This window comes from Triticum urartu, chromosome 1A, assembly GCF_056163025.1.
Source record: "Triticum urartu cultivar PI428250 chromosome 1A, HENAU_Tu73, whole genome shotgun sequence".
Lineage (NCBI taxonomy): Eukaryota > Viridiplantae > Streptophyta > Magnoliopsida > Poales > Poaceae > Triticum > Triticum urartu.
Genome location: NC_141873.1, coordinates 38238766 through 38261250, shown reverse-complemented (window position 1 = coordinate 38261250; position 22485 = coordinate 38238766). Strand labels below are relative to the sequence as shown.

The following is a 22485-nucleotide window of genomic DNA, read 5'->3' as shown; positions in this document are numbered from 1 at the left end:
CATGGTAAATATATGTCGCGGGCATGAGTTTTCTTTTGCACGCCGCGCAAAAGAAAATTAAAAAGGGAATGGAACACGAGGACTTCCCAGGAGGTCACCCATCCTAGTACTACTCTCGCCCAAGCACGCTTAACTTCGGAGTTTTGATGGGATCCGGTGCTTTAGTGCTGATATGATTGCATCCGACATGTTACCCCCGTCTTCGTCCCTTATGCTTTCCCCTCCCAGCTCCACTACAAAGACGATTGTACTTTGCTTTGCCCGCCGCTACACGCGTGAATAATGACCAACGAGCTAAAACTTACCGCAAACGTGCAAAATAATAAAACGTGGTAAATATATGTCGCGGCCGCTACACGCGTGAATAATGACCAACGAGCTAAAACTTACCGCAAACGTGCAAAATAATAAAACGTGGTAAATATATGTCGCGGCCGTGAGTTTTCTTTTGCACGGCGCGCAAAAGAAAATTAAAAAGGGAATGCAACACGAGGACTTCCCAGGAGGTCACCCATCCTAGTACTACTCTCGCCCAAGCACGCTTAACTTCGGAGTTCTAATTGGATCCGGTGCTTTAGTGCTGGTATGATCGCATCCGACATGTTACCCCCGTCTTCGTCCCTTATGCTTGCCCCTCCCAGCTCCACTACAAAGACGATTGTACTTTGCTTTGCCCGCCGCTACACGCGTGAATAATGACCAACGAGCTAAAACTTACCGCAAACGTGCAAAATAATAAAACGTGGTAAATATATGTCGCGGCCGTGAGTTTTCTTTTGCACGCCGCGCAAAAAAAATTTAAAAAGGGAATGCAACACGAGGACTTCCCAGGAGGTCACCCATCCTAGTACTACTCTCGCCCAAGCACGCTTAACTTCGGAGTTCTGATGGGATCCGGTGCTTTAGTGCTGGCATTATCGCATCCGACTTGTTACCCCCGTCTTCGTCCCTTATGCTTGCCCCTCCCAGCTCCACTACAAAGACGATTGTACTTTGCTTTGCCCGCCGCTACACGCGTGAATAATGACCAACGAGCTAAAACTTACCGCAAACGTGCAAAATAATAAAACGTAGTAAATATATGTCGCGGCCGTGAGTTTTCTTTTGCACGCCGCGCAAAAAAAATTAAAAAGGGAATGCAACATGAGGACTTCCCAAGAGGTCACCCATCCTAGTACTACTCTCTCCCAAGCACGCTTAACTTCGGAGTTCTGATGGGATCCGGTGCTTTAGTGCTGGTATGATCGCATCCGACATGTTACCCCCGTCTTCGTCCCTTATGCTTGCCCCTCCCAGCTCCACTACAAAGACGATTGTACTTTGCTTTGCCCGCCGCTACACGCGTGAATAATGACCAACGAGCTAAAACTTACCGCAAACGTGCAAAATAATAAAACGTGGTAAATATATGTCGCGGCCGTGAGTTTTCTTTTGCACGCCGCGCAAAAAAAAATTAAAAAGGGAATGCCACGCGAGGACTTCCCAGGAGGTCACCCATCCTAGTACTACTCTCGCCCAAGCACGCTTAAGTTCGGAGTTCTGATGGGATCCGGTGCTTTAGTGCTGGTATGATCGCATCCGACATGTTACCCCCGTCTTCGTCCCTTATGCTTGCCCCTCCCAGCTCCACTACAAAGACGATTGTACTTTGCTTTGCCCGCCGCTACACGCGTGAATAATGACCAACGAGCTAAAACGTACCGCAAACGTGCAAAATAATAAAACATGGTAAATATATGTCGCGGGCATGAGTTTTCTTTTGCACGCCGCGCAAAAGAAAATTAAAAAGGGAATGGAACACGAGGACTTCCCAGGAGGTCACCCATCCTAGTACTACTCTCGCCCAAGCACGCTTAACTTCGGAGTTTTGATGGGATCCGGTGCTTTAGTGCTGGTATGATTGCATCCGACATGTTACCCCCGTCTTCGTCCCTTATGCTTGCCCCTCCCAGCTCCACTACAAAGACGATTGTACTTTGCTTTGCCCGCCGCTACACGCGTGAATAATGACCAACGAGCTAAAACTTACCGCAAACGTGCAAAATAATAAAACGTGGTAAATATATGTCGCGGCCGCTACACGCGTGAATAATGACCAACGAGCTAAAACTTACCGCAAACGTGCAAAATAATAAAACGTGGTAAATATATGTCGCGGCCGTGAGTTTTCTTTTGCACGGCGCGCAAAAGAAAATTAAAAAGGGAATGCAACACGAGGACTTCCCAGGAGGTCACCCATCCTAGTACTACTCTCGCCCAAGCACGCTTAACTTCGGAGTTCTAATTGGATCCGGTGCTTTAGTGCTGGTCTGATCGCATCCGACATGTTACCCCCGTCTTCGTCCCTTATGCTTGCCCCTCCCAGCTCCACTACAAAGACGATTGTACTTTGCTTTGCCCGCCGCTACACGCGTGAATAATGACCAACGAGCTAAAACTTACCGCAAACGTGCAAAATAATAAAACGTGGTAAATATATGTCGCGGCCGTGAGTTTTCTTTTGCACGGCGCGCAAAAAAAATTTAAAAAGGGAATGCAACACGAGGACTTCCCAGGAGGTCACCCATCCTAGTACTACTCTCGCCCAAGCACGCTTAACTTCGGAGTTCTGATGGGATCCGGTGCTTTAGTGCTGGTATGATCGCATCCGACATGTTACCCCCGTCTTCGTCCCTTATGCTTGCCCCTCCCAGCTCCACTACAAAGACGATCGTACTTTGCTTTCCCCGCCGCTACACGCGTGAATAATGACCAACGAGCTAAAACTTACCGCAAACGTGCAAAATAATAAAACGTGGTATATATATGTCGCGGCCGTGAGTTTTCTTTTGCACGCCGCACAAAAGAAAATTAAAAAGGGAATGCAACACGAGAACTTCCCAGGAGGTCACCCATCCTAGTACTACTCTCGCCCAAGCACGCTTAACTTCGGAGTTCTGATGGGATCCGGTGCTTTAGTGCTGGTATGATCGCATCCGACATGTTACCCCCGTCTTCGTCCCTTATGCTTGCCCCTCCCAGCTCCACTACAAAGACGATTGTACTTTGCTTTGCCCGCCGCTACACGCGTGAATAATGACCAACGAGCTAAAACTTACCGCAAACGTGCAAAATAATAAAACGTGGTAAATATATGTCGCGGCCGTGAGTTTTCTTTTGCACGCCGCGCAAAAAAAATTTAAAAAGGGAATGCAACACGAGGACTTCCCAGGAGGTCACCCATCCTAGTACTACTCTCGCCCAAGCACGCTTAACTTCAAAGTTCTAATGGGATCCGGTGCTTTAGTGCTGGTATGATCGCATCCGACATGTTACCCCCGTCTTCGTCCCTTATGCTTGCCCCTCCCAGCTCCACTACAAAGACGATTGTACTTTGCTTTGCCCGCCGCTACACGCGTGAATAATGACCAACGAGCTAAAACTTACCGCAAACGTGCAAAATAATAAAACGTGGTAAATATATGTCGCGGCCGTGAGTTTTCTTTTGCACGCCGCACAAAAGAAAATTAAAAAGGGAATGCAACACGAGAACTTCCCAGGAGGTCACCCATCCTAGTACTACTCTCGCCCAAGCACGCTTAACTTCGGAGTTCTGATGGGATCCGGTGCTTTAGTGCTGGTATGATCGCATCCGACATGTTACCCCCGTCTTCGTCCCTTATGCTTGCCCCTCCCAGCTCCACTACAAAGACGATTGTACTTTGCTTTGCCCGCCGCTACACGCGTGAATAATGACCAACGAGCTAAAACTTACCGCAAACGTGCAAAATAATAAAACGTGGTAAATATATGTCGCGGCCGTGAGTTTCTTTTGCACGCCGCGCAAAAAAAATTTAAAAAGGGAATGCAACACGAGGACTTCCCAGGAGGTCACCCATCCTAGTACTACTCTCGCCCAAGCACGCTTAACTTCGGAGTTCTGATGGGATCCGGTGCTTTAGTGCTGGTATGATCGCATCCGACATGTTACCCCCGTCTTCGTCCCTTATGCTTGCCCCTCCCAGCTCCACTACAAAGACGATTGTACTTTGCCTTGCCCGCCGCTACACGCGTGAATAATGACCAACGAGCTAAAACTTACCGCAAACGTGCAAAATAATAAAACGTGGTAAATATATGTCGCGGCCGTGAGTTTTCTTTTGCACGGCGCGCAAAAGAAAATTAAAAAGGGAATGCAACACGAGGACTTCCCAGGAGGTCACCCATCCTAGTACTACTCTCGCCCAAGCACGCTTAACTTCGGAGTTCTGATGGGATCCGGTGCTTTAGTGCTGGTATGATCGCATCCGACATGTTACCCCCGTCTTCGTCCCTTATGCTTGCCCCTCCCAGCTCCACTACAAAGACGATTGTACTTTGCCTTGCCCGCCGCTACACGCGTGAATAATGACCAACGAGCTAAAACTTACCGCAAACATGCAAAATAATAAAACGTGGTAAATATATGTCGCGGCCGTGAGTTTTCTTTTGCACGCCGCGCAAAAGAAAATTAAAAAGGGAATGCAACACGAGGACTTCCCAGGAGGTCACCCATCCTAGTACTACTCTCGCCCAAGCACGCTTAACTTCGGAGTTCTGATGGGATCCGGTGCTTTAGTGCTGGTATGATCGCATCCGACATGTTACCCCCGTCTTCGTCCCTTATGCTTGCCCCTCCCAGCTCCACTACAAAGACGATTGTACTTTGCTTTGCCCGCCGCTACACGCGTGAATAATGACCAACGAGCTAAAACTTACCGCAAACGTGCAAAATAATAAAACGTGGTAAATATATGTCGCGGCCGTGAGTTTTCTTTTGCACGGCGCGCAAAAGAAAATTAAAAAGGGAATGCAACACGAGGACTTCCCAGGAGGTCACCCATCCTAGTACTACTCTCGCTCAAGCACGCTTAACTTCGGAGTTCTGATGGGATCCGGTGCTTTAGTGCTGGTATGATCGCATCCGACATGTTACCCCCGTCTTCGTCCCTTATGCTTGCCCCTCCCAGCTCCACTACAAAGACGATTGTACTTTGCCTTGCCCGCCGCTACACGCGTGAATAATGACCAACGAGCTAAAACTTACCGCAAACGTGCAAAATAATAAAACGTGGTAAATATATGTCGCGGCCGTGAGTTTTCTTTTGCACGCCGCGCAAAAGAAAATTAAAAAGGGAATGCAACAAAAGGACTTCCCAGGAGGTCACCCATCCTAGTACTACTCTCGCCCAAGCACGCTTAACTTCGGAGTTCTGATGGGATCCGGTGCTTTAGTGCTGGTATGATCGCATCCGACAGGCTACCCCCGTCTTCGTCCCTTATGCTTGCCCCTCCCAGCTCCACTACAAAGACGATTGTACTTTGCTTTGCCCGCCGCTACACGCGTGAATAATGACCAACGAGCTAAAACTTACCGCAAACGTGCAAAATAATAAAACGTGGTAAATATATGTCGCGGCCGTGAGTTTTCTTTTGCACGCCGCGCAAAAGAAAATTAAAAAGGGAATGCAACACGAGGACTTCCCAGGAGGTCACCCATCCTAGTACTACTCTCGCCCAAGCACGCTTAACTTCGGAGTTCTGATGGGATCCGGTGCTTTAGTGCTGGTATGATCGCATCCGACATGTTACCCCCGTCTTCGTCACTTATGCTTGCCCCTCCCAGCTCCACTACAAAGACGATTGTACTTTGCCTTGCCCGCCGCTACGCGCGTGAATAATGACCAACGAGCTAAAACTTACCGCAAACGTGCAAAATAATAAAACGTGGTAAATATATGTCGCGGCCGTGAGTTTTCTTTTGCACGCCGCGCAAAAGAAAATTAAAAAGGGAATGCAACACGAGGACTTCCCAGGAGGTCACCCATCCTAGTACTACTCTCGCCCAAGCACGCTTAACTTCGGAGTTCTGATGGGATCCGGTGCTTTAGTGCTGGTATGATCGCATCCGACATGTTACCCCCGTCTTCGTCCCTTATGCTTGCCCTTCCCAGCTCCACTACAAAGACGATTGTACTTTGCCTTGCCCGCCGCTACACGCGTGAATAATGACCAACGAGCTAAAACTTACCGCAAACGTGCAAAATAATAAAACGTGCAAAAGAAAATTGAAAAGGGAATGCAACACGAGGACTTCCCAGGAGGTCACCCATCCTAGTACTACTCTCGCCCAAGCACGCTTAACTTCGGAGTTCTGATGGGATCCGGTGCTTTAGTGCTGGTATGATCGCATCCGACATGTTACCCCCGTCTTCGTCCCTTATGCTTGCCCTTCCCAGCTCCACTACAAAGACGATTGTACTTTGCCTTGCCCGCCGCTACACGCGTGAATAATGACCAACGAGCTAAAACTTACCGCAAACGTGCAAAATAATAAAACGTGGTAAATATATGTCGCGGCCGTGAGTTTTCTTTTGCACGCCGCGCAAAAGAAAATTAAAAAGGGAATGCAACACAAGGACTTCCCAGGAGGTCACCCATCCTAGTACTACTCTCGCCCAAGCACGCTTAACTTCGGAGTTCTGATGGGATCCGGTGCTTTAGTGCTGGTATGATCGCATCCGACATGCTACCCCCGTCTTCGTCCCTTATGCTTGCCCCTCCCAGCTCCACTACAAAGACGATTGTACTTTGCTTTGCCCGCCGCTACACGCGTGAATAATGACCAACGAGCTAAAACTTACCGCAAACGTGCAAAATAATAAAACGTGGTAAATATATGTCGCGGCCGTGAGTTTTCTTTTGCACGCCGCGCAAAAGAAAATTAAAAAGGGAATGCAACAAAAGGACTTCCCAGGAGGTCACCCATCCTAGTAATACTCTCGCCCAAGCACGCTTAACTTCGGAGTTCTGATGGGATCCGGTGCTTTAGTGCTGGTATGATCGCATCCGACAGGCTACCCCCGTCTTCGTCCCTTATGCTTGCCCCTCCCAGCTCCACTACAAAGACGATTGTACTTTGCTTTGCCCGCCGCTACACGCGTGAATAATGACCAACGAGCTAAAACTTACCGCAAACGTGCAAAATAATAAAACGTGGTAAATATATGTCGCGGCCGTGAGTTTTCTTTTGCACGCCGCGCAAAAGAAAATTAAAAAGGGAATGCAACACGAGGACTTCCCAGGAGGTCACCCATCCTAGTACTACTCTCGCCCAAGCACGCTTAACTTCGGAGTTCTGATGGGATCCGGTGCTTTAGTGCTGGTATGATCGCATCCGACATGTTACCCCCGTCTTCGTCACTTATGCTTGCCCCTCCCAGCTCCACTACAAAGACGATTGTACTTTGCCTTGCCCGCCGCTACGCGCGTGAATAATGACCAACGAGCTAAAACTTACCGCAAACGTGTAAAATAATAAAACGTGGTAAATATATGTCGCGGCCGTGAGTTTTCTTTTGCACGCCGCGCAAAAGAAAATTAAAAAGGGAATGCAACACGAGGACTTCCCAGGAGGTCACCCATCCTAGTACTACTCTCGCCCAAGCACGCTTAACTTCGGAGTTCTGATGGGATCCGGTGCTTTAGTGCTGGTATGATCGCATCCGACATGTTACCCCCGTCTTCGTCCCTTATGCTTGCCCTTCCCAGCTCCACTACAAAGACGATTGTACTTTGCCTTGCCCGCCGCTACACGCGTGAATAATGACCAACGAGCTAAAACTTACCGCAAACGTGCAAAATAATAAAACGTGCAAAAGAAAATTGAAAAGGGAATGCAACACGAGGACTTCCCAGGAGGTCACCCATCCTAGTACTACTCTCGCCCAAGCACGCTTAACTTCGGAGTTCTGATGGGATCCGGTGCTTTAGTGCTGGTATGATCGCATCCGACATGTTACCCCCGTCTTCGTCCCTTATGCTTGCCCTTCCCAGCTCCACTACAAAGACGATTGTACTTTGCCTTGCCCGCCGCTACACGCGTGAATAATGACCAACGAGCTAAAACTTACCGCAAACGTGCAAAATAATAAAACGTGGTAAATATATGTCGCGGCCGTGAGTTTTCTTTTGCACGCCGCGCAAAAGAAAATTAAAAAGGGAATGCAACACAAGGACTTCCCAGGAGGTCACCCATCCTAGTACTACTCTCGCCCAAGCACGCTTAACTTCGGAGTTCTGATGGGATCCGGTGCTTTAGTGCTGGTATGATCGCATCCGACATGCTACCCCCGTCTTCGTCCCTTATGCTTGCCCCTCCCAGCTCCACTACAAAGACGATTGTACTTTGCTTTGCCCGCCGCTACACGCGTGAATAATGACCAACGAGCTAAAACTTACCGCAAACGTGCAAAATAATAAAACGTGGTAAATATATGTCGCGGCCGTGAGTTTTCTTTTGCACGCCGCGCAAAAGAAAATTAAAAAGGGAATGCAACACGAGGACTTCCGAGGAGGTCACCCATCCTAGTACTACTCTCGCCCAAGCACGCTTAACTTCGGAGTTCTGATGGGATCCGGTGCTTTAGTGCTGGTATGATCGCATCCGACATGTTACCCCCGTCTTCGTCCCTTATGCTGGCCCCTCCCAGCTCCACTACAAAGACGATTGTACTTTGCCTTGCCCGCCGCTACACGCGTGAATAATGACCAACGAGCTAAAACTAACCGCAAACGTGCAAAATAATAAAACGTGGTAAATATATGTCGCGGCCGTGAGTTTTCTTTTGCACGCCGCGCAAAAGAAAATTAAAAAGGGAATGCAACACGAGGACTTCCCAGGAGGTCACCCATCCTAGTACTACTCTCGCCCAAGCACGCTTAACTTCGGAGTTCTGATGGGATCCGGTGCTTTAGTGCTGGCATGATCGCATCCGACATGTTACCCCCGTCTTCGTCCCTTATGCTTGCCCCTCCCAGCTCCACTACAAAGACGATTGTACTTTGCTTTGCCCGCCGCTACACGCGTGAATAATGACCAACGAGCTAAAACTTACCGCAAACGTGCAAAATAATAAAACGTGGTAAATATATGTCGCGGCCGTGAGTTTTCTTTTGCACGCCACGCAAAAGAAAATTAAAAAGGGAATGCAACACGAGGACTTCCGAGGAGGTCACCCATCCTAGTACTACTCTCGCCCAAGCACGCTTAACTTCGGAGTTCTGATGGGATCCGGTGCTTTAGTGCTGGTATGATCGCATCCGACATGTTACCCCCGTCTTCGTCCCTTATGCTTGCCCCTCCCAGCTCCACTACAAAAACGATTGTACTTTGCTTTGCCCGCCGCTACACGCGTGAATAATGACCAACGAGCTAAAACTTACCGCAAACGTGCAAAATAATAAAACGTGGTAAATATATGTCGCGGCCGTGAGTTTTCTTTTGCACGGCGCGCAAAAGAAAATTAAAAAGGGAATGCAACACGAGGACTTCCCAGGAGGTCACCCATCCTAGTACTACTCTCGCCCAAGTACGCTTAACTTCGGAGTTCTAATGGGATCCGGTGCTTTAGTGCTGGTATGATCGCATCCGACATGTTACCCCCGTCTTCGTCCCTTATGCTTACCCCTCCCAGCTCCACTACAAAAACGATTGTACTTTGCTTTGCCCGCCGCTACACGCGTGAATAATGACCAACGAGCTAAAACTTACCGCAAACGTGCAAAATAATAAAACGTGGTAAATATATGTCGCGGCCGTGAGTTTTCTTTTGCACGCCACGCAAAAAAAATTTTAAAAGGGAATGCCACGCGAGGACTTCCCAGGAGGTCACCCATCCTAGTACTACTCTCGCCCAAGCACGCTTAACTTCAGAGTTCTGATGGGATCCAGTGCTTTAGTGCTGGTATGATCGCATCCGACATGTTACCCCCGTCTTCGTCCCTTATGCTTGCCCCTCCCAGCTCCACTACAAAGACGATTGTACTTTGCTTTGCCCGCCGCTACACGCGTGAATAATGACCAACGAGCTAAAACTTACCGCAAACGTGCAAAATAATAAAACGTGGTAAATATATGTCGCGGCCGTGAGTTTTCTTTTGCACGCCGCGCAAAAGAAAATTAAAAAGGGAATGCAACACGAGGACTTCCCAGGAGGTCACCCATCCTAGTACTACTCTCGCCCAAGCACGCTTAACTTCGGAGTTCTGATGGGATCCGGTGCTTTAGTGCTGGTATGATCGCATCCGACATGTTACCCCCGTCTTTGTCCCTTATGCTTGCCCTTCCCAGCTCCACTACAAAGACGATTGTACTTTGCCTTGCCCGCCGCTACACGCGTGAATAATGACCAACGAGCTAAAACTTACCGCAAACGTGCAAAATAATAAAACGTGGTAAATATATGTCGCGGCCGTGAGTTTTCTTTTGCACGCCGCGCAAAAGAAAATTAAAAAGGGAATGCAACACAAGGACTTCCCAGGAGGTCACCCATCCTAGTACTACTCTCGCCCAAGCACGCTTAACTTCGGAGTTCTGATGGGATCCGGTGCTTTAGTGCTGGTATGATCGCATCCGACATGCTACCCCCGTCTTCGTCCCTTATGCTTGCCCCTCCCAGCTCCACTACAAAGACGATTGTACTTTGCTTTGCCCGCCGCTACACGCGTGAATAATGACCAACGAGCTAAAACTTACCGCAAACGTGCAAAATAATAAAACGTGGTAAATATATGTCGCGGCCGTGAGTTTTCTTTTGCACGCCGCGCAAAAGAAAATTAAAAAGGGAATGCAACACGAGGACTTCCGAGGAGGTCACCCATCCTAGTACTACTCTCGCCCAAGCACGCTTAACTTCGGAGTTCTGATGGGATCCGGTGCTTTAGTGCTGGTATGATCGCATCCGACATGTTACCCCCGTCTTCGTCCCTTATGCTGGCCCCTCCCAGCTCCACTACAAAGACGATTGTACTTTGCCTTGCCCGCCGCTACACGCGTGAATAATGACCAACGAGCTAAAACTAACCGCAAACGTGCAAAATAATAAAACGTGGTAAATATATGTCGCGGCCATGAGTTTTCTTTTGCACGCCGCGCAAAAGAAAATTAAAAAGGGAATGCAACACGAGGACTTCCCAGGAGGTCACCCATCCTAGTACTACTCTCGCCCAAGCACGCTTAACTTCGGAGTTCTGATGGGATCCGGTGCTTTAGTGCTGGCATGATCGCATCCGACATGTTACCCCCGTCTTCGTCCCTTATGCTTGCCCCTCCCAGCTCCACTACAAAGACGATTGTACTTTGCTTTGCCCGCCGCTACACGCGTGAATAATGACCAACGAGCTAAAACTTACCGCAAACGTGCAAAATAATAAAACGTGGTAAATATATGTCGCGGCCGTGAGTTTTCTTTTGCACGCCACGCAAAAGAAAATTAAAAAGGGAATGCAACACGAGGACTTCCGAGGAGGTCACCCATCCTAGTACTACTCTCGCCCAAGCACGCTTAACTTCGGAGTTCTGATGGGATCCGGTGCTTTAGTGCTGGTATGATCGCATCCGACATGTTACCCCCGTCTTCGTCCCTTATGCTTGCCCCTCCCAGCTCCACTACAAAAACGATTGTACTTTGCTTTGCCCGCCGCTACACGCGTGAATAATGACCAACGAGCTAAAACTTACCGCAAACGTGCAAAATAATAAAACGTGGTAAATATATGTCGCGGCCGTGAGTTTTCTTTTGCACGGCGCGCAAAAGAAAATTAAAAAGGGAATGCAACACGAGGACTTCCCAGGAGGTCACCCATCCTAGTACTACTCTCGCCCAAGTACGCTTAACTTCGGAGTTCTAATGGGATCCGGTGCTTTAGTGCTGGTATGATCGCATCCGACATGTTACCCCCGTCTTCGTCCCTTATGCTTACCCCTCCCAGCTCCACTACAAAAACGATTGTACTTTGCTTTGCCCGCCGCTACACGCGTGAATAATGACCAACGAGCTAAAACTTACCGCAAACGTGCAAAATAATAAAACGTGGTAAATATATGTCGCGGCCGTGAGTTTTCTTTTGCACGCCACGCAAAAAAAATTTTAAAAGGGAATGCCACGCGAGGACTTCCCAGGAGGTCACCCATCCTAGTACTACTCTCGCCCAAGCACGCTTAACTTCAGAGTTCTGATGGGATCCAGTGCTTTAGTGCTGGTATGATCGCATCCGACATGTTACCCCCGTCTTCGTCCCTTATGCTTGCCCCTCCCAGCTCCACTACAAAGACGATTGTACTTTGCTTTGCCCGCCGCTACACGCGTGAATAATGACCAACGAGCTAAAACTTACCGCAAACGTGCAAAATAATAAAACGTGGTAAATATATGTCGCGGGCGTGAGTTTTCTTTTGCACGCCGCGCAAAAGAAAATTAAAAAGGGAATGGAACACGAGGACTTCCCACGAGGTCACCCATCCTAGTACTACTTTCGCCCAAGCACGCTTAACTTCGGAGTTCTGATGGGATCCGGTGCTTTAGTGCTGGTATGATCGCATCCGACATGTTACCCCCGTCTTCGTCCCTTATGCTTGCCCCTACCAGCTCCACTACAAAGACGATTGTACTTTGCTTTGCCCGCCGCTACACGCGTGAATAATGACCAACGAGCTAAAACTTACCGCAAACGTGCAAAATAATAAAACGTGGTAAATATATGTCGCGGCCGCTACACGCGTGAATAATGACCAACGAGCTAAAACTTACCGCAAACGTGCAAAATAATAAAACGTGGTAAATATATGTCGCGGCCGTGAGTTTTCTTTTGCACGGCGCGCAAAAGAAAATTAAAAAGGGAATGCAACACGAGGACTTCCCAGGAGGTCACCCATCCTAGTACTACTCTCGCCCAAGCACGCTTAACTTCGGAGTTCTGATGGGATCCGGTGCTTTAGTGTTGGTATGATCGCATCCGACATGTTACCCCCGTCTTCGTCCCTTATGCTTGCCCCTCCCAGCTCCACTACAAAAACGATTGTACTTTGCTTTGCCCGCCGCTACACGCGTGAATAATGACCAACGAGCTAAAACTTACCGCAAACGTGCAGTATAATAAAACGTGGTAAATATATGTCGCGACCGTGAGTTTTCTTTTGCACGCCGCGCAAAAGAAAATTAAAAAGGGAATGCAACACGAGGACTTTCCAGGAGGTCACCCATCCTAGTACTACTCTCGCCCAAGCACGCTTAACTTCAGAGGTCTGATGGGATCCGGTGCTTTAGTGCTGGTATAATCGCATCCGACATGTTACCCCCGTCTTCGTCCCTTATGCTTGCCCCTCCCAGCTCCACTACAAAGACGATTGTACTTTGCTTTGCCCGCCGCTACACGCGTGAATAATGACCAACGAGCTAAAACTTACCGCAAACGTGCAAAATAATAAAACATGGTAAATATATGTCGCGGCCGTGAGTTTTCTTTTGCACGCCGCGCAAAAAAAAATTAAAAAGGGAATGCAACACGAGGACTTCCCAGGAGGTCACCCATCCTAGTACTACTCTCACCCAAGCACGCTTAACTTCAGAGTTCTGATGGGATCCGGTGCTTTAGTGCTGGTATGATCGCATCCGACATGTTACCCCCGTCTTCGTCCCTTATGCTTGCCCCTCCCAGCTCCACTACAAAGACGATTGTACTTTGCTTTGCCCGCCGCTACACGCGTGAATAATGACCAACGAGCTAAAACTTACCGCAAACGTGCAAAATAATAAAACGTGGTAAATATATGTCGCGGCCGTGAGTTTTCTTTTGCACGCCGCGCAAAAAAAAATTAAAAAGGGAATGCAACACGAGGACTTCCCGGGAGGTCACCCATCCTAGTACTACTCTCGCCCAAGCACGCTTAACTTCGGAGTTCTGATGGGATCCGGTGCTTTAGTGCTGGTATGATCGCATCCGACATGTTACCCCCGTCTTCGTCCCTTATGCTTGCCCCTCCCAGTTCCACTACAAAGACGATTGTACTTTGCCTTGCCCGCCGCTACACGCGTGAATAATGACCAACGAGATAAAACTAACCGCAAACGTGCAAAATAATAAAACGTGGTAAATATATGTCGCGGCCGTGAGTTTTCTTTTGCACGCCGCGCAAAAGAAAATTAAAAAGGGAATGCAACACGAGGACTTCCCAGGAGGTCACCCATCCTAGTACTACTCTCGCCCAAGCACGCTTAACTTCGGAGTTCTGATGGGATCCGGTGCTTTAGTGCTGGCATGATCGCATCCGACATGTTACCCCCGTCTTCGTCCCTTATGCTTGCCCCTCCCAGCTCCACTACAAAGACGATTGTACTTTGCTTTGCCCGCCGCTACACGCGTGAATAATGACCAACGAGCTAAAACTTACCGCAAACGTGCAAAATAATAAAACGTGGTAAATATATGTCGCGGCCGTGAGTTTTCTTTTGCACGCCGCGCAAAAGAAAATTAAAAAGGGAATGCAACACGAGGACTTCCGAGGAGGTCACCCATCCTAGTACTACTCTCGCCCAAGCACGCTTAACTTCGGAGTTCTGATGGGATCCGGTGCTTTAGTGCTGGTATGATCGCATCCGACATGTTACCCCCGTCTTCGTCCCTTATGCTTGCCCCTCCCAGCTCCACTACAAAAACGATTGTACTTTGCTTTGCCCGCCGCTACACGCGTGAATAATGACCAACGAGCTAAAACTTACCGCAAACGTGCAAAATAATAAAACGTGGTAAATATATGTCGCGGCCGTGAGTTTTCTTTTGCACGGCGCGCAAAAGAAAATTAAAAAGGGAATGCAACACGAGGACTTCCCAGGAGGTCACCCATCCTAGTACTACTCTCGCCCAAGTACGCTTAACTTCGGAGTTCTAATGGGATCCGGTGCTTTAGTGCTGGTATGATCGCATCCGACATGTTACCCCCGTCTTCGTCCCTTATGCTTTCCCCTCCCAGCTCCACTACAAAAACGATTGTACTTTGCTTTGCCCGCCGCTACACGCGTGAATAATGACCAACGAGCTAAAACTTACCGCAAACGTGCAAAATAATAAAACGTGGTAAATATATGTCGCGGCCGTGAGTTTTCTTTTGCACGCCGCGCAAAAAAAATTTTAAAAGGGAATGCCACGCGAGGACTTCCCAGGAGGTCACCCATCCTAGTACTACTCTCGCCCAAGCACGCTTAACTTCAGAGTTCTGATGGGATCCAGTGCTTTAGTGCTGGTATGATCGCATCCGACATGTTACCCCCGTCTTCGTCCCTTATGCTTGCCCCTCCCAGCTCCACTACAAAGACGATTGTACTTTGCTTTGCCCGCCGCTACACGCGTGAATAATGACCAACGAGCTAAAACTTACCGCAAACGTGCAAAATAATAAAACGTGGTAAATATATGTCGCGGGCGTGAGTTTTCTTTTGCACGCCGCGCAAAAGAAAATTAAAAAGGGAATGGAACACGAGGACTTCCCAGGAGGTCACCCATCCTAGTACTACTCTCGCCCAAGCACGCTTAACTTCGGAGTTCTGATGGGATCCGGTGCTTTAGTGCTGGTATGATCGCATCCGACATGTTACCCCCGTCTTCGTCCCTTATGCTTGCCCCTACCAGCTCCACTACAAAGACGATTGTACTTTGCTTTGCCCGCCGCTACACGCGTGAATAATGACCAACGAGCTAAAACTTACCGCAAACGTGCAAAATAATAAAACGTGGTAAATATATGCCGCGGCCGCTACACGCGTGAATAATGACCAACGAGCTAAAACTTACCGCAAACGTGCAAAATAATAAAACGTGGTAAATATATGTCGCGGCCGTGAGTTTTCTTTTGCACGGCGCGCAAAAGAAAATTAAAAAGGGAATGCAACACGAGGACTTCCCAGGAGGTCACCCATCCTAGTACTACTCTCGCCCAAGCACGCTTAACTTCGGAGTTCTGATGGGATCCGGTGCTTTAGTGCTGGTATGATCGCATCCGACATGTTACCCCCGTCTTCGTCCCTTATGCTTGCCCCTCCCAGCTCCACTACAAAAACGATTGTACTTTGCTTTGCCCGCCGCTACACGCGTGAATAATGACCAACGAGCTAAAACTTACCGCAAACGTGCAGTATAATAAAACGTGGTAAATATATGTCGCGACCGTGAGTTTTCTTTTGCACGCCGCGCAAAAGAAAATTAAAAAGGGAATGCAACACGAGGACTTTCCAGGAGGTCACCCATCCTAGTACTACTCTCGCCCAAGCACGCTTAACTTCAGAGGTCTGATGGGATCCGGTGCTTTAGTGCTGGTATGATCGCATCCGACATGTTACCCCCGTCTTCGTCCCTTATGCTTGCCCCTCCCAGCTCCACTACAAAGACGATTGTACTTTGCTTTGCCCGCCGCTACACGCGTGAATAATGACCAACGAGCTAAAACTTACCGCAAACGTGCAAAATAATAAAACATGGTAAATATATGTCGCGGCCGTGAGTTTTCTTTTGCACGCCGCGCAAAAAAAAATTAAAAAGGGAATGCAACACGAGGACTTCCCAGGAGGTCACCCATCCTAGTACTACTCTCACCCAAGCACGCTTAACTTCAGAGTTCTGATGGGATCCGGTGCTTTAGTGCTGGTATGATCGCATTCGACATGTTTCCCCCGTCTTCGTCCCTTATGCTTGCCCCTCCCAGCTCCACTACAAAGACGATTGTACTTTGCTTTGCCCGCCGCTACACGCGTGAATAATGACCAACGAGCTAAAACTTACCGCAAACGTGCAAAATAATAAAACGTGGTAAATATATGTCGCGGCCGTGAGTTTTCTTTTGCACGCCGCGCAAAAAAAAATTAAAAAGGGAATGCAACACGAGGACTTCCCAGGAGGTCACCCATCCTAGTACTACTCTCGCCCAAGCACGCTTAACTTCGGAGTTCTGATGGGATCCGGTGCTTTAGTGCTGGTATGATCGCATCCGACATGTTACCCCCGTCTTCGTCCCTTATGCTTGCCCCTCCCAGCTCCACTACAAAGACGATCGTACTTTGCTTTGCCCGCCGCTACACGCGTGAATAATGACCAACGAGCTAAAACTTACCGCAAACGTGCAAAATAATAAAACGTGGTAAATATATGCCGCGGCCGCTACACGCGTGAATAATGACCAACGAGCTAAAACTTACCGCAAACGTGCAAAATAATAAAACGTGGTAAATATATGTCGCGGCCGTGAGTTTTCTTTTGCACGCCGCGCAAAAAAAAATTAAAAAGGGAATGCAACACGAGGACTTCCCAGGAGGTCACCCATCCTAGTACTACTCTCGCCCAAGCACGCTTAACTTCGGAGTTCTGATGGGATCCGGTGCTTTAGTGCTGGTATGATCGCATCCGACATGTTACCCCCGTCTTCGTCCCTTATGCTTGCCCCTCCCAGCTCCACTACAAAGACGATTGTACTTTGCTTTCCCCGCCGCTACACGCGTGAATAATGACCAACGAGCTAAAACTTACCGCAAACGTGCAAAATAATAAAACGTGGTAAATATATGTCGCGGCCGTGAGTTTTCTTTTGCACGCCGCGCAAAAAAAAATTAAAAAGGGAATGCAACACGAGGACTTCCCAGGAGGTCACCCATCCTAGTACTACTCTCGCCCAAGCACGCTTAACTTCGGAGTTCTGATGGGATCCGGTGCTTTAGCGCTGGTATGATCGCATCCGACATGTTACCCCCGTCTTCGTCCCTTATGCTTGCCCCTCCCAGCTCCACTACAAAGACGATTGTACTTTGCCTTGCCCGCCGCTACACGCGTGAATAATGACCAACGAGCTAAAACTTACCGCAAACGTGCAAAATAATAAAACGTGGTAAATATATGTCGCGGCCGTGAGTTTTCTTTTGCACGGCGCGCAAAAGAAAATTAAAAAGGGAATGCAACACGAGGACTTTCCAGGAGGTCACCCATCCTAGTACTACTCTCGCCCAAGCACGCTTAACTTCAGAGGTCTGATGGGATCCGGTGCTTTAGTGCTGGTATGATCGCATCCGACATGTTACCCCCGTCTTCGTCCCTTATGCTTGCCCCTCCCAGCTCCACTACAAAGACGATTGTACTTTGCTTTGCCCGCCGCTACACGCGTGAATAATGACCAACGAGCTAAAACTTACCGCAAACGTGCAAAATAATAAAACGTGGTAAATATATGTCGCGGCCGTGAGTTTTCTTTTGCACGCCGCGCAAAAGAAAATTAAAAAGGGAATGCAACACGAGGACTTCCCAGGAGGTCACCCATCCTAGTACTACTCTCGCCCAAGCACGCTTAACTTCGGAGTTCTGATGGGATCCGGTGCTTTAGTGCTGGTATGATCGCATCCGACATGTTACCCCCGTCTTCGTCCCTTATGCTTGCCCCTCCCAGCTCCACTACAAAGACGATTGTACTTTGCTTTGCCCGCCGCTACACGCGTGAATAATGACCAACGAGCTAAAACTTACCGCAAACGTGCAAAATAATAAAACGTGGTAAATATATGTCGCGGCCGTGAGTTTTTTTTTGCACGCCGCGCAAAAAAAAAATTAAAAAGGGAATGCAACACGAGGACTTCCCAGGAGGTCACCCATCCTAGTACTACTCTCGCCCAAGCACGCTTAACTTCGGAGTTCTGATGGGATACGGTGCTTTAGTGCTGGTATGATCGCATCCGACATGTTACCCCCGTCTTCGTCCCTTATGCTTGCCCCTCCCAGCTCCACTACAAAGACGATTGTACTTTGCTTTGCCCGCCGCTACACGCGTGAATAATGACCAACGAGCTAAAACTTACCGCAAACGTGCAAAATAATAAAACGTGGTAAATATATGTTGCGGCCGTGAGTTTTCTTTTGCACGCCGTGCAAAAAAAAATTAAAAAGGGAATGCAACACGAGGACTTCCCAGGAGGTCAGCCATCCTAGTACTACTCTCGCCCAAGCACGCTTAACTTCGGAGTTCTGATGGCATCCGGTGCTTTAGTGCTGGTATGATCGCATTCGACATGTTACCCCCGTCTTCGTCCCTTATGCTTGCCCCTCCCAGCTCCACTACAAAGACGATTGTACTTTGCTTTGCCCGCCGCTACACGCGTGAATAATGACCAACGAGCTAAAACTTACCGCAAACGTGCAAAATAATAAAACGTGGTAAATATATGTCGCGGCCGTGAGTTTTCTTTTGCACGCCGCGCAAAAAAAAATTAAAAAGGGAATGCAACACGAGGACTTCCCAGGAGGTCACCCATCCTAGTACTACTCTCGCCCAAGCACGCTTAACTTCGGAGTTCTGATGGGATCCGGTGCTTTAGTGCTGGTATGATCACATCCGACATGTTACCCCCGTCTTCGTCCCTTATGCTTGCCCCTCCCAGCTCCACTACAAAGACGATTGTACTTTGCTTTGCCCGCCGCTACACGCGTGAATAATGACCAACGAGCTAAAACTTGCCACAAACGTGCAAAATAATAAAACGTGGTAAATATATGTCGCGGCCGTGAGTTTTCTTTTGCACGCCGCGCAAAAGAAAATTAAAAAGGGAATGCAACACGAGGACTTCCCAGGAGGTCACCCATCCTAGTACTACTCTCGCCCAAGCACGCTTAACTTCAGAGTTCTGATGGGATCCGGTGCTTTAGTGCTGGTATGATCGCATCCGACACGTTACCCCCGTCTTCGTCCCTTATGCTTGCCCCTCCCAGCTCCACTACAAATACGATTGTACTTTGCTTTGCCCGCTGCTACACGCGTGAATAATGACCAACGAGCTAAAACTTACCGCAGACGTGCAAAATAATAAAACGTGGTAAATATATGTCGCGGCCGTGAGTTTTCTTTTGCACGCCGCGCAAAAAAAAAATTAAAAAGGGAATGGGACACGAGGACTTCCCAGGAGGTCACCCATCCTAGTACTACTCTCGCCCAAGCACGCTTAACTTCGGAGTTCTGATGGGATACGGTGCTTTAGTGCTGGTATGATCGCATCCGACACATTACCCCCGTCTTCGTCCCTTATGCTTGCCCCTCCCAGCTCCACTACAAAGACGATTGTACTTTGCTTTGCCCGCCGCTACACGTGTGAATAATGACCAACGAGCTAAAACTTACCGCAAACGTGCAAAATAATAAAACGTGGTAAATATATGTCGCGGCCGTGAGTTTTCTTTTGCACGTCGCGCAAAAGAAAATTAAAAAGGGAATGCAACACGAGGACTTTCCAGGAGGTCACCCATCCTAGTACTACTCTCGCCCAAGCACGCTTAACTTCAGAGGTCTGATGGGATCCGGTGCTTTAGTGCTGGTATGATCGCATCCGACATGTTACCCCCGTCTTCGTCCCTTATGCTTGCCCCTCCCAGCTCCACTACAAAGACGATTGTACTTTGCTTTGCCCGCCGCTACACGCGTGAATAATGACCAACGAGCTAAAACTTACCGCAAACGTGCAAAATAATAAAACGTGGTAAATATATGTCGCGGCCGTGAGTTTTCTTTTGCACGCCGCGCAAAAAAAAATGAAAAAGGGAATGCAACACGAGGACTTCCCAGGAGGTCACCCATCCTAGTACTACTCTCGCCCAAGCACGCTTAACTTCGGAGTTCTGATGGGATCCGGTGCTTTAGTGCTGGTATGATCGCATCCGACATGTTACCCCCGTCTTCGTCCCTTATGCTTGCCCCTCCCAGCTCCACTACAAAGACGATTGTACTTTGCTTTGCCCGCCGCTACACGCGTGAATAATGACCAACGAGCTAAAACTTACCGCAAACGTGCAAAATAATAAAACGTGGTAAATATATGTCGCGGCCGTGAGTTTTCTTTTGCACGCCGCGCAAAAAAAAATTAAAAAGGGAATGCAACACGAGGACTTCCCAGGAGGTCACCCATCCTAGTACTACTCTCGCCCAAGCACGCTTAACTTCGGAGTTCTGATGGGATCCGGTGCTTTAGTGCTGGTATGATCACATCCGACATGTTACCCCCGTCTTCGTCCCTTATGCTTGCCCCTCCCACCTCCACTACAAAGACGATTGTACTTTGCTTTGCCCGCCGCTACACGCGTGAATAATGACCAACGAGCTAAAACTTACCGCAAACGTGTAAAATAATAAAACGTGGTAAATATCTGTCGCGGCCGTGAGTTTTCTTTTGCACGCCGCGCAAAAGAAAATTAAAAAGGGAATGCAACACGAGGACTTCCCAGGAGGTCACCCATCCTAGTACTACTCTCGCCCAAGCACGCTTAACTTCGGAGTTCTGATGGGATCCGGTGCTTTAGTGCTGGTATGATCGCATCCGACATGTTACGCCCGTCTTCGTCCCTTATGCTTGCCCCTCCCAGCTCCACTACAAAGACGATTGTACTTTGCCTTGCCCGCCGCTACACGCGTGAATAATGACCAACGAGCTAAAACTTACCGCAAACGTGCAAAATAATAAAACGTGGTAAATATATGTCGCGGCTGTGAGTTTTCTTTTGCACGCCGCGCAAAAGAAAATTAAAAAGGGAATGCAACACAAGGACTTCCCAAGAGGTCTCCCATCCTAGTACTACTCTCGCCCAAGCACGCTTAACTTCGGAGTTCTGATGGGATCCGGTGCTTTAGTGCTGGTATGATCGCATCCGACATGCTATCCCCGTCTTCGTCCCTTATGCTTGCCCCTCCCAGCTCCACTACAAAGACGATTGTACTTTGCTTTGCCCGCCGCTACACGCGTGAATAATGACCAACGAGCTAAAACTTACCGCAAACGTGCAAAATAATAAAACGTGGTAAATATATGTCGCGGCCGTGAGTTTTCTTTTGCACGCCGCGCAAAAGAAAATTAAAAAGGGAATGGAACACGAGGACTTCCCAGGAGGTCACCCATCCTAGTACTACTCTCGCCCAAGCTCGCTTAACTTCGGAGTTCTGATGGGATCCGGTGCTTTAGTGCTGGTATGATCGCATCCGACATGTTACCCCCGTCTTCGTCCCTTATGCTTGCCCCTACCAGCTCCACTACAAAGACGATTGTACTTTGCTTTGCCCGCCGCTACACGCGTGAATAATGACCAACGAGCTAAAACTTACCGCAAACGTGCAAAATAATAAAACGTGGTAAATATATGTCGCGGCCGCTACACGCGTGAATAATGACCAACGAGCTAAAACTTACCGCAAACGTGCAGTATAATAAAACGTGGTAAATATATGTCGCGGCCGTGAGTTTTCTTTTGCACGCCGCGCAAAAGAAAATTAAAAAGGGAATGCAACACGAGGACTTCCCAGGAGGTCACCCATCCTAGTACTACTCTCGCCCAAGCACGCTTAACTTAGGAGGTCACCCATCCTAGTACTACTCTCGCCCAAGCACGCTTAACTTTGGAGTTCTGATGGGATCCGGTGCTTTAGCGCTGGTATGATCGCATCCGACATGTTACCCCCGTCTTCGTCCCTTATGCTTGCCCCTCCCAGCTCCACTACAAAGACGATTGTACTTTGCTTTGCCCGCCGCTACACGCGTGAATAATGACCAACGAGCTAAAACTTACCGCAAACGTGCAAAATAATAAAACGTGGTAAATATATGTCGAGACCGTGAGTTTTTTTTT

The 22485-nt window shown here is 48.6% G+C and overlaps 65 non-coding genes and 2 pseudogenes across 65 annotated transcripts; all 67 read right to left on the bottom strand.

Moving 5' to 3' along the window:
• Positions 1 to 65: 65 nt before the first annotated feature.
• Positions 66 to 184, bottom strand: LOC147989664 (5S ribosomal RNA; annotated as a pseudogene).
• Positions 185 to 478: 294 nt separating this feature from the next.
• On the bottom strand, positions 479 to 597 carry LOC147989663 (5S ribosomal RNA). The gene has a single exon (XR_015614330.1). It is a non-coding gene; the product is annotated as a 5S ribosomal RNA (ribosomal RNA).
• A 209-nt stretch (positions 598 to 806) lies between these two features.
• On the bottom strand, positions 807 to 925 carry LOC147989662 (5S ribosomal RNA). Its single transcript, XR_015614277.1, has one exon. It is a non-coding gene; the product is annotated as a 5S ribosomal RNA (ribosomal RNA).
• Positions 926 to 1133: 208 nt separating this feature from the next.
• LOC147989661 (5S ribosomal RNA) lies at positions 1134 to 1252 on the bottom strand. The gene has a single exon (XR_015614332.1). It is a non-coding gene; the product is annotated as a 5S ribosomal RNA (ribosomal RNA).
• Positions 1253 to 1461: 209 nt separating this feature from the next.
• On the bottom strand, positions 1462 to 1580 carry LOC147989660 (5S ribosomal RNA). The gene has a single exon (XR_015614406.1). It is a non-coding gene; the product is annotated as a 5S ribosomal RNA (ribosomal RNA).
• A 209-nt stretch (positions 1581 to 1789) lies between these two features.
• LOC147989659 (5S ribosomal RNA) lies at positions 1790 to 1908 on the bottom strand. Its single transcript, XR_015614422.1, has one exon. It is a non-coding gene; the product is annotated as a 5S ribosomal RNA (ribosomal RNA).
• A 294-nt stretch (positions 1909 to 2202) lies between these two features.
• Positions 2203 to 2321, bottom strand: LOC147989658 (5S ribosomal RNA). Its single transcript, XR_015614394.1, has one exon. It is a non-coding gene; the product is annotated as a 5S ribosomal RNA (ribosomal RNA).
• A 209-nt stretch (positions 2322 to 2530) lies between these two features.
• Positions 2531 to 2649, bottom strand: LOC147989657 (5S ribosomal RNA). Its single transcript, XR_015614112.1, has one exon. It is a non-coding gene; the product is annotated as a 5S ribosomal RNA (ribosomal RNA).
• A 209-nt stretch (positions 2650 to 2858) lies between these two features.
• Positions 2859 to 2977, bottom strand: LOC147989656 (5S ribosomal RNA). Its single transcript, XR_015614853.1, has one exon. It is a non-coding gene; the product is annotated as a 5S ribosomal RNA (ribosomal RNA).
• Positions 2978 to 3186: 209 nt separating this feature from the next.
• On the bottom strand, positions 3187 to 3305 carry LOC147989655 (5S ribosomal RNA). Its single transcript, XR_015614369.1, has one exon. It is a non-coding gene; the product is annotated as a 5S ribosomal RNA (ribosomal RNA).
• A 209-nt stretch (positions 3306 to 3514) lies between these two features.
• On the bottom strand, positions 3515 to 3633 carry LOC147989654 (5S ribosomal RNA). The gene has a single exon (XR_015614842.1). It is a non-coding gene; the product is annotated as a 5S ribosomal RNA (ribosomal RNA).
• Positions 3634 to 3841: 208 nt separating this feature from the next.
• LOC147989653 (5S ribosomal RNA) lies at positions 3842 to 3960 on the bottom strand. Its single transcript, XR_015614111.1, has one exon. It is a non-coding gene; the product is annotated as a 5S ribosomal RNA (ribosomal RNA).
• A 209-nt stretch (positions 3961 to 4169) lies between these two features.
• Positions 4170 to 4288, bottom strand: LOC147989652 (5S ribosomal RNA). The gene has a single exon (XR_015614110.1). It is a non-coding gene; the product is annotated as a 5S ribosomal RNA (ribosomal RNA).
• A 209-nt stretch (positions 4289 to 4497) lies between these two features.
• On the bottom strand, positions 4498 to 4616 carry LOC147989651 (5S ribosomal RNA). The gene has a single exon (XR_015614109.1). It is a non-coding gene; the product is annotated as a 5S ribosomal RNA (ribosomal RNA).
• A 209-nt stretch (positions 4617 to 4825) lies between these two features.
• Positions 4826 to 4944, bottom strand: LOC147989650 (5S ribosomal RNA). The gene has a single exon (XR_015614281.1). It is a non-coding gene; the product is annotated as a 5S ribosomal RNA (ribosomal RNA).
• A 209-nt stretch (positions 4945 to 5153) lies between these two features.
• Positions 5154 to 5272, bottom strand: LOC147989649 (5S ribosomal RNA). The gene has a single exon (XR_015614314.1). It is a non-coding gene; the product is annotated as a 5S ribosomal RNA (ribosomal RNA).
• A 209-nt stretch (positions 5273 to 5481) lies between these two features.
• On the bottom strand, positions 5482 to 5600 carry LOC147989648 (5S ribosomal RNA). Its single transcript, XR_015614107.1, has one exon. It is a non-coding gene; the product is annotated as a 5S ribosomal RNA (ribosomal RNA).
• Positions 5601 to 5809: 209 nt separating this feature from the next.
• On the bottom strand, positions 5810 to 5928 carry LOC147989647 (5S ribosomal RNA). Its single transcript, XR_015614106.1, has one exon. It is a non-coding gene; the product is annotated as a 5S ribosomal RNA (ribosomal RNA).
• Positions 5929 to 6094: 166 nt separating this feature from the next.
• On the bottom strand, positions 6095 to 6213 carry LOC147989646 (5S ribosomal RNA). The gene has a single exon (XR_015614105.1). It is a non-coding gene; the product is annotated as a 5S ribosomal RNA (ribosomal RNA).
• A 209-nt stretch (positions 6214 to 6422) lies between these two features.
• LOC147989645 (5S ribosomal RNA) lies at positions 6423 to 6541 on the bottom strand. The gene has a single exon (XR_015614168.1). It is a non-coding gene; the product is annotated as a 5S ribosomal RNA (ribosomal RNA).
• A 209-nt stretch (positions 6542 to 6750) lies between these two features.
• On the bottom strand, positions 6751 to 6869 carry LOC147989644 (5S ribosomal RNA). The gene has a single exon (XR_015614400.1). It is a non-coding gene; the product is annotated as a 5S ribosomal RNA (ribosomal RNA).
• A 209-nt stretch (positions 6870 to 7078) lies between these two features.
• On the bottom strand, positions 7079 to 7197 carry LOC147989643 (5S ribosomal RNA). The gene has a single exon (XR_015614104.1). It is a non-coding gene; the product is annotated as a 5S ribosomal RNA (ribosomal RNA).
• A 209-nt stretch (positions 7198 to 7406) lies between these two features.
• On the bottom strand, positions 7407 to 7525 carry LOC147989642 (5S ribosomal RNA). The gene has a single exon (XR_015614103.1). It is a non-coding gene; the product is annotated as a 5S ribosomal RNA (ribosomal RNA).
• A 166-nt stretch (positions 7526 to 7691) lies between these two features.
• Positions 7692 to 7810, bottom strand: LOC147989641 (5S ribosomal RNA). The gene has a single exon (XR_015614102.1). It is a non-coding gene; the product is annotated as a 5S ribosomal RNA (ribosomal RNA).
• A 209-nt stretch (positions 7811 to 8019) lies between these two features.
• On the bottom strand, positions 8020 to 8138 carry LOC147989640 (5S ribosomal RNA). The gene has a single exon (XR_015614167.1). It is a non-coding gene; the product is annotated as a 5S ribosomal RNA (ribosomal RNA).
• A 209-nt stretch (positions 8139 to 8347) lies between these two features.
• Positions 8348 to 8466, bottom strand: LOC147989639 (5S ribosomal RNA). Its single transcript, XR_015614261.1, has one exon. It is a non-coding gene; the product is annotated as a 5S ribosomal RNA (ribosomal RNA).
• Positions 8467 to 8675: 209 nt separating this feature from the next.
• LOC147989638 (5S ribosomal RNA) lies at positions 8676 to 8794 on the bottom strand. The gene has a single exon (XR_015614181.1). It is a non-coding gene; the product is annotated as a 5S ribosomal RNA (ribosomal RNA).
• Positions 8795 to 9003: 209 nt separating this feature from the next.
• LOC147989637 (5S ribosomal RNA) lies at positions 9004 to 9122 on the bottom strand. Its single transcript, XR_015614260.1, has one exon. It is a non-coding gene; the product is annotated as a 5S ribosomal RNA (ribosomal RNA).
• A 209-nt stretch (positions 9123 to 9331) lies between these two features.
• Positions 9332 to 9450, bottom strand: LOC147989636 (5S ribosomal RNA). The gene has a single exon (XR_015614285.1). It is a non-coding gene; the product is annotated as a 5S ribosomal RNA (ribosomal RNA).
• A 209-nt stretch (positions 9451 to 9659) lies between these two features.
• Positions 9660 to 9778, bottom strand: LOC147989635 (5S ribosomal RNA). Its single transcript, XR_015614411.1, has one exon. It is a non-coding gene; the product is annotated as a 5S ribosomal RNA (ribosomal RNA).
• A 209-nt stretch (positions 9779 to 9987) lies between these two features.
• LOC147989634 (5S ribosomal RNA) lies at positions 9988 to 10106 on the bottom strand. Its single transcript, XR_015614101.1, has one exon. It is a non-coding gene; the product is annotated as a 5S ribosomal RNA (ribosomal RNA).
• Positions 10107 to 10315: 209 nt separating this feature from the next.
• LOC147989633 (5S ribosomal RNA) lies at positions 10316 to 10434 on the bottom strand. The gene has a single exon (XR_015614165.1). It is a non-coding gene; the product is annotated as a 5S ribosomal RNA (ribosomal RNA).
• A 209-nt stretch (positions 10435 to 10643) lies between these two features.
• On the bottom strand, positions 10644 to 10762 carry LOC147989632 (5S ribosomal RNA). Its single transcript, XR_015614259.1, has one exon. It is a non-coding gene; the product is annotated as a 5S ribosomal RNA (ribosomal RNA).
• A 209-nt stretch (positions 10763 to 10971) lies between these two features.
• Positions 10972 to 11090, bottom strand: LOC147989631 (5S ribosomal RNA). The gene has a single exon (XR_015614180.1). It is a non-coding gene; the product is annotated as a 5S ribosomal RNA (ribosomal RNA).
• A 209-nt stretch (positions 11091 to 11299) lies between these two features.
• On the bottom strand, positions 11300 to 11418 carry LOC147989630 (5S ribosomal RNA). Its single transcript, XR_015614258.1, has one exon. It is a non-coding gene; the product is annotated as a 5S ribosomal RNA (ribosomal RNA).
• A 209-nt stretch (positions 11419 to 11627) lies between these two features.
• On the bottom strand, positions 11628 to 11746 carry LOC147989629 (5S ribosomal RNA). The gene has a single exon (XR_015614284.1). It is a non-coding gene; the product is annotated as a 5S ribosomal RNA (ribosomal RNA).
• Positions 11747 to 11955: 209 nt separating this feature from the next.
• On the bottom strand, positions 11956 to 12074 carry LOC147989628 (5S ribosomal RNA). The gene has a single exon (XR_015614410.1). It is a non-coding gene; the product is annotated as a 5S ribosomal RNA (ribosomal RNA).
• Positions 12075 to 12283: 209 nt separating this feature from the next.
• On the bottom strand, positions 12284 to 12402 carry LOC147989627 (5S ribosomal RNA). Its single transcript, XR_015614404.1, has one exon. It is a non-coding gene; the product is annotated as a 5S ribosomal RNA (ribosomal RNA).
• A 294-nt stretch (positions 12403 to 12696) lies between these two features.
• On the bottom strand, positions 12697 to 12815 carry LOC147989626 (5S ribosomal RNA). Its single transcript, XR_015614250.1, has one exon. It is a non-coding gene; the product is annotated as a 5S ribosomal RNA (ribosomal RNA).
• Positions 12816 to 13024: 209 nt separating this feature from the next.
• LOC147989625 (5S ribosomal RNA) lies at positions 13025 to 13143 on the bottom strand. The gene has a single exon (XR_015614401.1). It is a non-coding gene; the product is annotated as a 5S ribosomal RNA (ribosomal RNA).
• A 209-nt stretch (positions 13144 to 13352) lies between these two features.
• On the bottom strand, positions 13353 to 13471 carry LOC147989624 (5S ribosomal RNA). The gene has a single exon (XR_015614329.1). It is a non-coding gene; the product is annotated as a 5S ribosomal RNA (ribosomal RNA).
• A 209-nt stretch (positions 13472 to 13680) lies between these two features.
• LOC147989623 (5S ribosomal RNA) lies at positions 13681 to 13799 on the bottom strand. Its single transcript, XR_015614149.1, has one exon. It is a non-coding gene; the product is annotated as a 5S ribosomal RNA (ribosomal RNA).
• A 209-nt stretch (positions 13800 to 14008) lies between these two features.
• On the bottom strand, positions 14009 to 14127 carry LOC147989622 (5S ribosomal RNA). Its single transcript, XR_015614179.1, has one exon. It is a non-coding gene; the product is annotated as a 5S ribosomal RNA (ribosomal RNA).
• Positions 14128 to 14336: 209 nt separating this feature from the next.
• On the bottom strand, positions 14337 to 14455 carry LOC147989621 (5S ribosomal RNA). Its single transcript, XR_015614257.1, has one exon. It is a non-coding gene; the product is annotated as a 5S ribosomal RNA (ribosomal RNA).
• A 209-nt stretch (positions 14456 to 14664) lies between these two features.
• LOC147989620 (5S ribosomal RNA) lies at positions 14665 to 14783 on the bottom strand. Its single transcript, XR_015614283.1, has one exon. It is a non-coding gene; the product is annotated as a 5S ribosomal RNA (ribosomal RNA).
• Positions 14784 to 14992: 209 nt separating this feature from the next.
• LOC147989619 (5S ribosomal RNA) lies at positions 14993 to 15111 on the bottom strand. Its single transcript, XR_015614409.1, has one exon. It is a non-coding gene; the product is annotated as a 5S ribosomal RNA (ribosomal RNA).
• Positions 15112 to 15320: 209 nt separating this feature from the next.
• On the bottom strand, positions 15321 to 15439 carry LOC147989618 (5S ribosomal RNA). Its single transcript, XR_015614348.1, has one exon. It is a non-coding gene; the product is annotated as a 5S ribosomal RNA (ribosomal RNA).
• Positions 15440 to 15733: 294 nt separating this feature from the next.
• LOC147989617 (5S ribosomal RNA) lies at positions 15734 to 15852 on the bottom strand. Its single transcript, XR_015614100.1, has one exon. It is a non-coding gene; the product is annotated as a 5S ribosomal RNA (ribosomal RNA).
• Positions 15853 to 16061: 209 nt separating this feature from the next.
• Positions 16062 to 16180, bottom strand: LOC147989616 (5S ribosomal RNA). Its single transcript, XR_015614389.1, has one exon. It is a non-coding gene; the product is annotated as a 5S ribosomal RNA (ribosomal RNA).
• Positions 16181 to 16389: 209 nt separating this feature from the next.
• On the bottom strand, positions 16390 to 16508 carry LOC147989615 (5S ribosomal RNA). The gene has a single exon (XR_015614301.1). It is a non-coding gene; the product is annotated as a 5S ribosomal RNA (ribosomal RNA).
• Positions 16509 to 16717: 209 nt separating this feature from the next.
• On the bottom strand, positions 16718 to 16836 carry LOC147989614 (5S ribosomal RNA). The gene has a single exon (XR_015614099.1). It is a non-coding gene; the product is annotated as a 5S ribosomal RNA (ribosomal RNA).
• A 294-nt stretch (positions 16837 to 17130) lies between these two features.
• Positions 17131 to 17249, bottom strand: LOC147989613 (5S ribosomal RNA). The gene has a single exon (XR_015614098.1). It is a non-coding gene; the product is annotated as a 5S ribosomal RNA (ribosomal RNA).
• A 209-nt stretch (positions 17250 to 17458) lies between these two features.
• Positions 17459 to 17577, bottom strand: LOC147989612 (5S ribosomal RNA). Its single transcript, XR_015614170.1, has one exon. It is a non-coding gene; the product is annotated as a 5S ribosomal RNA (ribosomal RNA).
• A 209-nt stretch (positions 17578 to 17786) lies between these two features.
• Positions 17787 to 17905, bottom strand: LOC147989611 (5S ribosomal RNA). The gene has a single exon (XR_015614388.1). It is a non-coding gene; the product is annotated as a 5S ribosomal RNA (ribosomal RNA).
• A 209-nt stretch (positions 17906 to 18114) lies between these two features.
• LOC147989610 (5S ribosomal RNA) lies at positions 18115 to 18233 on the bottom strand. The gene has a single exon (XR_015614096.1). It is a non-coding gene; the product is annotated as a 5S ribosomal RNA (ribosomal RNA).
• Positions 18234 to 18443: 210 nt separating this feature from the next.
• On the bottom strand, positions 18444 to 18562 carry LOC147989609 (5S ribosomal RNA). The gene has a single exon (XR_015614355.1). It is a non-coding gene; the product is annotated as a 5S ribosomal RNA (ribosomal RNA).
• Positions 18563 to 18771: 209 nt separating this feature from the next.
• Positions 18772 to 18890, bottom strand: LOC147989608 (5S ribosomal RNA). The gene has a single exon (XR_015614395.1). It is a non-coding gene; the product is annotated as a 5S ribosomal RNA (ribosomal RNA).
• A 209-nt stretch (positions 18891 to 19099) lies between these two features.
• On the bottom strand, positions 19100 to 19218 carry LOC147989607 (5S ribosomal RNA). Its single transcript, XR_015614147.1, has one exon. It is a non-coding gene; the product is annotated as a 5S ribosomal RNA (ribosomal RNA).
• A 209-nt stretch (positions 19219 to 19427) lies between these two features.
• On the bottom strand, positions 19428 to 19546 carry LOC147989606 (5S ribosomal RNA). Its single transcript, XR_015614192.1, has one exon. It is a non-coding gene; the product is annotated as a 5S ribosomal RNA (ribosomal RNA).
• Positions 19547 to 19756: 210 nt separating this feature from the next.
• LOC147989605 (5S ribosomal RNA) lies at positions 19757 to 19875 on the bottom strand. Its single transcript, XR_015614415.1, has one exon. It is a non-coding gene; the product is annotated as a 5S ribosomal RNA (ribosomal RNA).
• Positions 19876 to 20084: 209 nt separating this feature from the next.
• Positions 20085 to 20203, bottom strand: LOC147989604 (5S ribosomal RNA). Its single transcript, XR_015614387.1, has one exon. It is a non-coding gene; the product is annotated as a 5S ribosomal RNA (ribosomal RNA).
• Positions 20204 to 20412: 209 nt separating this feature from the next.
• On the bottom strand, positions 20413 to 20531 carry LOC147989603 (5S ribosomal RNA). Its single transcript, XR_015614095.1, has one exon. It is a non-coding gene; the product is annotated as a 5S ribosomal RNA (ribosomal RNA).
• Positions 20532 to 20740: 209 nt separating this feature from the next.
• On the bottom strand, positions 20741 to 20859 carry LOC147989602 (5S ribosomal RNA). The gene has a single exon (XR_015614146.1). It is a non-coding gene; the product is annotated as a 5S ribosomal RNA (ribosomal RNA).
• Positions 20860 to 21068: 209 nt separating this feature from the next.
• LOC147989601 (5S ribosomal RNA) lies at positions 21069 to 21187 on the bottom strand. Its single transcript, XR_015614094.1, has one exon. It is a non-coding gene; the product is annotated as a 5S ribosomal RNA (ribosomal RNA).
• A 209-nt stretch (positions 21188 to 21396) lies between these two features.
• On the bottom strand, positions 21397 to 21515 carry LOC147989600 (5S ribosomal RNA). The gene has a single exon (XR_015614194.1). It is a non-coding gene; the product is annotated as a 5S ribosomal RNA (ribosomal RNA).
• A 209-nt stretch (positions 21516 to 21724) lies between these two features.
• Positions 21725 to 21843, bottom strand: LOC147989599 (5S ribosomal RNA). The gene has a single exon (XR_015614398.1). It is a non-coding gene; the product is annotated as a 5S ribosomal RNA (ribosomal RNA).
• Positions 21844 to 22137: 294 nt separating this feature from the next.
• On the bottom strand, positions 22138 to 22304 carry LOC147989598 (5S ribosomal RNA; annotated as a pseudogene).
• Positions 22305 to 22485: the final 181 nt, after the last annotated feature.